Here is a 10,265-nt window from a genome sequence, read left to right as displayed (position 1 = left end):
CTCTCCGCCCTGCATACTTAAGTAGTTAATTATAATATACATGCGATGGATGTAGTGATGTAACCACATGTATGTTTGTATGAAATGGAAATGAGCTGTAAGAGTTCCTGTTTCTGCACACGTGCCCAGGAGGAAAAAGATAAATACAGCCTGCAAAAATTCCTTAGTGGGTTCGGAGTAATCTGAGTTTTTGACTCTGCTCTGACCCTATTTGCAAATACACCTTTTGTGCTGCTAAATGACTGTGTGTCTGAGATTCTTTGCGAGCCTCCAAGAAACAAACCGCAATCTTTTGCAACAGTGACACAGGTAGGGGCTCCTGGGAAATGGACTCTGCTGCAGGCCCGATCCAGCCCACAGGCCAGACTTTGCCTGCCACTGAGCTAATAGAAGAAGCTCAAGTGCACAACATGTTTCTAGTATCTACACTCCACAGAGCACCTGGGAGATGTTGGCTAGGACTCGAGCACAAATCTTGACCATGTGCCTTGTCCCCATGCTGACAAATAGTTCTGACAAAATTGGACCAATTTTGCCTGTAAACTAAGAAAATTCCTTACATCCAGACATATTTTAACTCAGCAGCTGAGTGGAAGAAACTTAGGTTTACCAAAGTATTCACCATCAAAAGAAACAAAACAAGAAGCAGTGGAAGAGACTGTCACATGACGTGTGGCTGAATGTGGAACTTGCTGCCACAGGATGTCACTAATTTTTTTTTAAAAAACTGTTAAGTTTAAAAAACAGAGAATAGATATTTCTACTGATGGTAAAAATACCCAGAATTATTACAGACAATGCAGACAAAGATTATTGGACCACAGAGAAAAATGTCATGCTTCAGGCCTTAAACCAATCATTAACGTTAGAACTGGGATAAGACATTGAGAGGGCAAACTACCCCCACATCTGCTTGCTATACATCTTTCTGTCCCTTCTCATGTAGCATCTAATGCAGGGCATGGGGGGAGACAGGTAGGTTGTGGGTCAGGGTCCTTCCAGAGATACACCCTGGGTTTCCCTGAGTTTCCCAAGGCTTACTGGTCCCCACATACAATGAGTATGCCCTAGTTATTCATTTGCCCAGAAATCACCATGTCCCACAGGCACTTCAGTCAAATAACAGGAGAAACAAAAGGGTTTATTACATGAAAGAAAAAGTGACCCAGTGCTTTGACTAGAAGATACGGTAAAACAAAACTGACAGAACTGACAAAATCCCTGCCCTGCTCGACAGTATTTCCATGAAAATCTCTGGGTCACCCTCCCATCCGTCACAGCTCACTCCCTCCCTGGGGACCTCCAGTCCCTCCTCACAGGGAGCTTCTCTGAACTGTCACCGCTTCGGTAGACATCCACACAGCACCCGCCTGCCATGAGGGCTGGGAATCCTCTTGCTGCATCTGCGGCACCAGCACACTCATCACTTCCATGAGTTCAACCATGAAGCAGGCAGATGAGACGGACGCTTCCTTCATGATCGTTTGTTGCTAAAAAACTCTGTGCAAGACAAAAACCAGGCTCTCACCGCCCTCTAAGTGTTTGGGGAAATGAAAATGAGACTGCTTCGCCATAGAGACCAGAGATGGGCAGGGAATAAATTCTAGCCCCCAGTGCCCTCTGGTCAGTCTCACCGCAACCCAAGTCTCAGCCAAGATGTAGAGAGGGCTAGTTGTTTGGATAGAGTTAGAGGTAGGAGAGGTGATAGATTGGAGATCAGAGATAGAGAGTAGCTAGTAGAGAGTTGTAGAGCGATTGCAGAGATAACAGAGTCGACAGTAGATAGGAGAGTAGCTAGGAGTTGACTGAAGTGCCTGTGGGACACAGTAGATAGGTAGGGAGAATAGAGTCAAGTAGATAGAATAGGTAACAGATTATAGGAGATGATAGGTAAGAAAGACCGAGGACGCAGCCCCAGCAGAGCAGCAGGCTGAGTGATGAGTCCCAGCTCCATCCCCAGCCCCAAAGGGAAGCATCATCTTGGTATTGGACCCGGCGCCTACTGTTGCCTGGACCAGAGCTCGGGTCTTTGGAGTCTTGCAGTCCCAGCACCTAGCTGCTCACTCCCATCTCTTTCTCTCTCTCCATTTCAGACTAGCTGCTGCAACCTAGGTGGCAGGGAGGGACAGCCAAGAGACTGCCCAGTGTGAATAAGGACCTGGCAACACCTTGGGATTTTTCAGTGAGTTACGAGGATGGTGTAGGAGTAGCAAAGGGTACTTCAGTCTCTTGCTGGTGTGAGGGGACATTTCCTTCTGGGTGCAGGGAGCAGCTTGCAGGCTGCTGCTGGGAGTCCCAGGGGGCCTTCTCCGGAGCATGTCTTCTCCTCCAGTTCCCCCAGCTGCAGACCCAGAGAGTACCTCAGCTGCTGCTGGCTCCCCAGCCTCCTCCCAGCAGTTCTGGGCCAACCCAGAGACATGTCTGGGTGCAGGCCCCACTCCGATTGTATCCACCATGCTGCCAGGAAGAAGGCGAAGATGTGGGGGCAGGTGATGTGCCCAGGGACAAAAGTCAGGTGAGTAGCCATGACTCTGAGCACTTCTTAGGACTTGGGCCTTTGCTGTCTGTCTGATAGAGAATGGGGAAACTGAACCACGGATTGTGGAGGGCTTTGCCCACGGGTCCCTAGTTTGAGCACACATCAGTGCTTGGGGAGTACTAGCATGGGGAATCTCATCCCCAAGAGACACATTTGCCCTTGGGAGGAGTCTCAGGGTGCAGAGTTGTCCTTCAGGAAGGACGTGTGTTTCTAGTGCAGCAGAGTGTGCATATATGGTGTGTACATGTGCCTGTGAGCCCATGCTGGTGGCTAGCATGTGTATGCATGGGTATGAGACCATATCCCCAGCAGGAAATCACTGCTCCCCACACCAACCTACCATCTTTCCTGCCCACTGTCCCACACCCACTCCACCCCAAATCACTGAGGCACAGACAGGAGCTGCCAAGGATGAGCATGCAGGGAGTAGTAGGTTCTCTGGCTAGCCATGCCCCCAGGGTAGGGGTGGGTTATGTCCAGGGGCTGGGACTGCCAGGTGTGGCCCCCACCAGGGTCCCTGCCCTATGGGACCCAGGGGCTTGAGAAGTTCGGCCCGTGGTGTCCAGGGGAGGGCACTGCTGGTACGGTGACTGTCCACTCTTTTTCCATCCCAGGGCCTCAGCAGAAGCCCCCAGAGCAGGGGCCAGGCTGAGGGTAGAGGAAAAAGACCTGCAGGCCAGAGAGATCCAGCACCCTGCCCACAGCAGCACAGCCTGGAAAGACTGAAGGCCTGGCCATGCCCTGGCCTGTAGCTCCTTGAGCTCCACATAATATTTGCTGCCCCAAACCCTGACATCCTTCTGGTGGCCTGTGTGCCTATGTGCTGGGCCAGCGCATGTGCTGCGTGTGAACATATGCAGGACAGCAGCTTATCCACATACCCCCATTGGTATGAATGTTCTGAGGGTTTGGAGATGAGTCCTTTCCCTATATATCAACATTCATATGTGTGGGTGGAGGAGTGGGAAATGGTTGTGCTTGCTTTAACCACACCAAGGTAAGTATATTTAAGTGTGAAGGGTCAGGGAGATTGGGGTTGACGTGTGCTGTCTGGTCTGCTAGTTAGAGCCAGATAGATAATCTGCAGAAGTTGCCTACTGCTCCACAGTAAAACTTGCTTAGTTATTTTCATTCACGTGTGCCTTTGCTCACGGCACCCTATGATCACTACAGTGTGTGCTGTATTCCCTTCCATTTGAAAACAGTGTTGTATGTTAGAGTAGCAATATTGTAGGAGACATTTGGGCAAAGGCTGAGAACATGAGTGGGGATGTGAGGTGGAGGGAGTGACAGGGGAGGCTTAGGGGGAAACCCACATGGGAGCAACCCCCAAGATGGTGCAGAAAGCTGCCATCAAGCCTCACCAGGGAGAGGACTTGTGCTGTACAAATGAATGCCACGTACCGCTGGAGCTGGGGGAGCATGGCAAGCTCCCACAAGTGGCCAGCAGCAGCCAGCGGTGATAGGGGACCATCCTCAGATGCCACCTGCCGTGTTGGTGGCAGGGAGGGGAGGGTGGTGAGCAGCGACTGCCCTCAGGAGCTGCCAGCAGTGTTGGTGGCACTTTTTGCAGTGGGTGCACCACCAATCTCAGGGGGTGCACGTGCATCTGTGTGCAACCCCTACGTATTGCCAGTGGTGTAAATCCCTTCAGGTCCAGGCTGAGTCTGGTTCCTGACTTGTGTTTTAAAAGAGCTGAAATCCTTGAAGAATCTCTGTGTCCATTTCCCCATTGTGGCTGCTGGGGCGTATACCCACTAATCTAGAAGAGGGGATCCATATGCCTGACCAAGGTCTAAAAGGGCTGTGTGGTCTCACCAACAGGGAGCAGAGATGCAATCCCCCATGGTGACAAGGAACAGTGCCAGGAGCAGCACCAGTGGAGCAGAGACCCTCAGCTGTGGTGAGGAGCCACAGGAGCAACAGTTGAGCAGTGTCCTCTGTCACAGTACTGTTACACTAAACAGAGAGAAGGGAAAGGCTGGGGGTAGCAGCTACCTTCTCCCCATGAGCTACCAAGTTCACAGTGTTTATGAACAGAGATGTTTCTGGAGATGCCTGTGTCGGTCGCTGTCACTGCGTGAGCCAGCCTAGCCTGCGGAGCTGGGGGACAGGAGACAAGCCTGGTTCCTGGGCCCTACAGCCCCCACAGAAGGGCTCAGTGCTGCTCCAAGTCCGGGTCCTCGCAGAGGTGTTAGGCAGGCAGCCGCAGCTCCAGTCTGTTGCTCTCTGGAGAAGCTACAACCATCGAGGCACTGGACGTCTGGACTCGGGCTGGTGTTTGTACTGTGTCGATGGTCAAAGTGGGTTGGAAGGCCTAGGGCAACCTCCACTCCTCCATACTCTTGCCTAGGCTTACATGCTGAAGGTCTTGGTGTCATGGCTGCATAGATCTCTTGGGTATACACCATAACCCAAAGGATCGAGGGTTCCCAAGACAGTACAACAGCAGATACACAAACCAATGAGGTCCTGAGTGACTGCTGCTTTCTGCCCTCACAGGGAGATCCCCTCTCTGGCTCACTGTCAGTGTGTGCATGGCCTGAGGGGCCATTGAGATGTGAGGGGACAGGCAGGGCAGGCTGCAGTTGGTCAGGGCCATGCTGGAGCCAGGTCTGCACAGCAGGGCTGTGTCTGTTGAAGTCCCAAGGGGCAGTCCGTGAACGGCAGGGTGGGGATGAGCCTGGGCGAGCAGGGCTGTGTGTGAGGGGATGGAGGGGTCGTCCGTTAGCGCCATGGTGGGGGGATGATCTGGAAGAGCAGGGTTCAGTGCCTTTGAGGACAGAGGGGCAATGGGTCAGGGCCATGGTGCCACAGAGCTGAACGTTTCTGGCAGCTCGTCAGGGCTGTGGCAGGAAACGGTCTGGCTCTGTCCAGGAAGGGGCAGATGGACAGTTATTTCTGGCCATGGTGGGGCAGGGCTGAGCAGAGTGGGGATGGGCCTGCATGGCAACAAAATGGTTGTCCCGCAGGACATTGTTCTGGAAGAGCCGGGCTCCAAGCACGTGCCGGCCTGGCCAGGCAGCGAGTCGGGGCTGTGCAGAAAGTCTGTGAGGGCAGGGCGCTGTGTGCGAGGGCACAGACGGGCCGATGGCCAGGGCTGCCAGAAGCTGGGAGGCAGGATGTGGCATAAGAGCAGCACCGTCTTTGTGACAGGAAACAAGAGCAGTTAGTCCGGGCCCTGGTGCGAAGGAGCCTGCAGAGCAGGGTGGTGCCTGTCAGGAGATGTGTGGGCCATTATTCAAGGCTGTGGTGGGGGAAAGGTCTTGAAGCCTGCAGCTCTGCCTATGAGGGAACAGACGGGCAGCCAGTGCGGGCAGTGCTGGCAGGAGGTGGTGGCCTGGTGAACAGGTGTTCCTCCAGATCCTGATGCACACCCCTTATATACTTATAAGCTGCCACCAAGTCACCCCTGAGCCTGTGCTTTTCCAGGCTAAAGTGTCCCATGTCTCTCAGCCTCTCCGGATAAGGCCTGCTCTCTTGACCTCTGATCATGTGTGCAGCTCTCCTCTGGACTCTCAAGCTTCTCCACATCCTTTCGAAAGTGTGGAGCCCAGAACTGAATGCAGTTCTCTAGGTCCAGCCTCATCAAGGCCGAGTACAGTGGGGAGATGATTTCTTGGGTCTTGCCTGAGATGCATCAAAAGATGTAAGCCTAAGTTTTATTTGCTTTGCCAGCTGTGGCCTCGCATTGGTGGCTCATGTTCATCTTATGGCCAGTCATGATGACTCCTTCAAGTCTCTATCTTGTCTTCTAAGTCTCCAAATGACCCCCAAGTCTCTTATGACCCCCAACTCTCTCTGTCTCCTTTGAGGAGAGGGTGCATGACTGAGGGTCTGTTTGGGATGAGCAGGGGATATCCACCTCTGCCAAGTTGCCCTCTCTTTCCCATCTGACTCTGAGCAGGTCCGAGCTGAGCCTGGCAGAGAGAAGGATCCTCTGAAGAATAGGAGGGGACAGGCTGGGGCTGGGTTTTGAGCAAGAGGGCAGCGACTGAGCAGTGGCACTGCTCACCCACATACTTTGCATCTGCCCAGGTGCCCAGGTGCCTCATGATGCCCCTGCATATAGAGTGGCTGGCATGTGGGCAGCCCCATGATGCAGATGTAGGAAATTATTTCTCTCTACCCTGGGGTCTTCCAGCAGTACAGTGTTCCCTCAAGCTTGAGCTTCGGCACCCAGTTTGCATGGGACCCTCCTGCCTCAGTCACTTGGAGTTGCAGTGCAGGAGCAACCACAACCCACCATAACTCCACCAGGAGCAGCTCAAGGGATTAGACCCAGGCCCATTCAGCACCCTCCAGAGCTCCCCATGGATACTGGTCTGAATTGTGAGGGTTTGACCAGGACAGAGGTTTGTAGGATTAGAAGAGAATTGATATAATGGGCTGCAAGGGCTGAAACAGCCATTATATAAGCCACCTGCAGGAAAGGCAGCCTGAACTCCTGCCCTGTAACAGTGAGGCAGGGGCCAGCCCACCATGTGGCCTCTTAAGCCCATCCTGCCAGCTTCTCTGCCTATGTCCAGGACTCTAGTGACCCCTCCCAAGCTACTGTGCCATCAAGCATCACGCTCCTTTTCTATGGGGCAATCTCTGCTGCCTCGCAGTAACTCAGGGAGGAAACAGGGACAACGTAGCTCCTTCTACATGGGATGTGAATGTGTTCTCTGGATGCAGATGGCCAGCATTTGTTCCCCATGACTGCTCACCCTGGCAGTGGCACCAGGATGGAGGGACCGACCAGCTCAGCAGGTCACACACAAGGGTGTTGATGTCTCTGCATAGGTTCCATAACCTATATAACCCCAGCCCCAGTGACCAAGCTGTATGTGATGATGCAAGTGATAGTTCTGGCTGAGGACTCAGTGTGGCTGTTTTACTGCAATGAACCAAAGAGTTTCCAGACTGTCAGAATTGCAGCTACTGCAAACAAGTAGAGTTAGCCCAACCTAAGATCCATTCAACCTGTTGTATCCAGGCCCACCAGGAGCAAGTCCAGCCAGGACAGCATAGGAGTGTCACACAATGCTACTTACCCCAGGGGAAGCGGATTTGTCTTGTAACTGCCATTGCTCCACCAGCTACAGAAGGAGTATCTATTTCTGTAAGGAAGGCAGGTGAGGCCCTTCCTCTATTCATGTGTGTGAATGGGAGGGAGAGTGACAGCTCAGCTAGTCCCTTTACATATTGCTTGTTGTCAGCTGGGAATTTCTCCTTGAAACATTTTCCAATGAAAAAGAGCATCTGGAAGGAAAAGAAAGTATTTGCTTCCTTTAACAGCCCCAGCAATGCCACAAGCCCTCCAAAGTGGAACTTTTGGAGGTTTCAACAAATCCAACATCCAGCCTCTTGGTTCTTCTTTATTGGTAAAAAATATTAGTTCTTTTCATTTTCTAAAACTAAAAATATCTTTCACATGCCTCAAAGTTGCCAGCAGGGGCTTATGGTAAGAGGGAACAAATGATGCAAATCTGGAAAAATACGGCAAAAAAAAAATGCAAACATGGACCAATGGGAGGAGAGCTGGCAGGGAAATCAAGGCTCAGTGCAGTGATTCTTAAGCAGGATTTACAGCATGCAGAGGTGCCATGAGATCCTCTGAAGGGTGCCACAAGTTGCCCTGCAATATCACTACTAGGTCTGTCAACAATTTAAGCAAGGTGCCCCTTTCCCTTCTAGACAGGGACTACTTTTGATTTTTGGTCATCCTACAGAACTATACCCGCAGGGACTACTTTGGCAAGCACACATGCCATTGCACGTGATAATCTTCCAGTACTTTGGGAAGAAGATTTTCAAAGCCTCCCCATCTGGTGACATGAAACAATGGACATTTTCCCCTTCCCCAGGTGCAGCTCTTTCCATAACTACTTCCTCCTTGCCATGTGGTACCAAGTATTGTCCCCAGTGATGATCTGAAACAGGTTCTATTTTGAATTATTTCGTTATGATAACACTGTAACTCTAGGGAGGGATCTCTTGATCCTAAGGACGAAAACAGCTTAGCCTTGTAGGTTGTGTCCTTCTGACTCCTTCCACTGCAAGACAAGGGAAGAACAAAAGACAAGTTAGCAACAGGCTGAGAACTCCACAGCTCAGGGAAAAAATCACTAGACAAATTGGAGGATTGGGCCAAAAGGAACCTCATGAGGCTCAGCAAGGACAAGTGCAAAGTCCTGCACTTAGGACAAAAAAATCCCTTGCACTGCTACAGGCTAGGGACGAACTGGCTGAGCTGCATTGGTAGAAGCGTTGCCAGCATATTTAGGGGAGTGATTATTCCCCTCTATTCTATACTGCTGAGGCCAAATCTGGAATATTGTGTCCAGTTTTGGGACCCCACTATAGAAAGGATGTGGACAAATTGGAGAGAGTCCAACGGAGGGTAAGAAAAATGATTTGGGGGCTGGGACACATGACTTGTGAGTAGAGGCTGAGGGAACTGGGCTTGTTTAGTCTGCAGAAGAGCAGACTGAAGGGTGATTTGATAGCAGCCTTTAAATACCTGAAAGGTGGTTGTAAGGAGGATGGAGCTAGACCAGGATGGGCAAAGTCCAGGACACTGGCTGGATCAGGCCTTCAGTGGACTCCATTTCCCAGCAGCTCCTGCCCACGTCACCATGGGTGGTTTCCATAGAGAACCCTGCAGTAGCAGGTAGGTGACAGTAGCTGGCCCAGTCACTCGCCTTGCCAGCACTGCTGGTGCTGGTCTCCATGGAAACCCTGGCCCCGCTCTGTCCTGTGCCTGCCACACCAGAACTTCTGCAGAACGGAGGAGAGAGTCAAGGAGTTTGGAAGGGCAGTGAACAGCCTCCTGGGATACTGACTGCACCATGTCACCCTTGTCACAACAACACATGCAGACCTTTCCCCAATGCAGATGTGGGTGCACACTTTGGCCACCACCACTGCCTCCCACATGACTCACTGCCATCACCACATATGTGTGCATGCACCTAGAACCAGCAGCACACACACACCGCCAGACATAGCTGCACATACATACCTAAGCCCACACATAAAGCCAGACCACGCTCCCAACCCAACACTCACACATGTACAAAACCCACCAGACAAACAAATGGTTTCAAACACGCAGTAGCACCCATGCAGGCCGACCACACTACTACCCGCCCCGTAGGAGGGCAGCACGTGTCCAAGGTCCTACCATCCTCATCACTTCCTGCAGCTGTTGCAAGACACCCAGGTTTGGCTCCAGATCAAGCAGAATGGCCTCCTCCTCTTTTAGATCTTCTGTCAGAGAAGACTTTTCTTCATGGAAACTTTATATTCACTGCAGAGCTGCTGAGACTTGGTAAAAACAGTGACACCCTGCAAGGGAACACAGAGCAATGCATGGGGATGTGGTTGCAGGGTGGGGGGGAGTCTTCATCCCACTTGGGGATCCCAAGGTGCTGGAGAGCCCCTGCCATCTTCCATGTCACCTGCAGGAGCCCCTGAATGCCAGGAACATGGCAGGCAGCTCAAGTTCTGGCCTCTGCTGCTCAGAAGGGATTGTGCCAAGCTCTTGTGAATGCAGCCTGTCACACAAAAGGGAGGCCTGGGCCACCATTAGCTCCAAGGTACTGATACAAGACCACTTACTCAGAGCATGAGGATAGGGGGCAGCCCCCAGGCTGCATCCCTGGCTCTGCCATTCACTCCATGGACAAGTTTTTCCCACAACCCCTGCCTCAGTTTCCCCATCTATAAAACACATGCG

The sequence above is a fragment of the Crocodylus porosus genome, unplaced genomic scaffold (assembly GCF_001723895.1).
Source record: "Crocodylus porosus isolate Cpor-Errol unplaced genomic scaffold, CroPor_comp1, whole genome shotgun sequence".
Taxonomy (NCBI): domain Eukaryota; kingdom Metazoa; phylum Chordata; order Crocodylia; family Crocodylidae; genus Crocodylus; species Crocodylus porosus.
The sequence above is the reverse complement of the archived record's forward strand: the minus strand, read 5'-3'. Positions refer to the sequence as shown.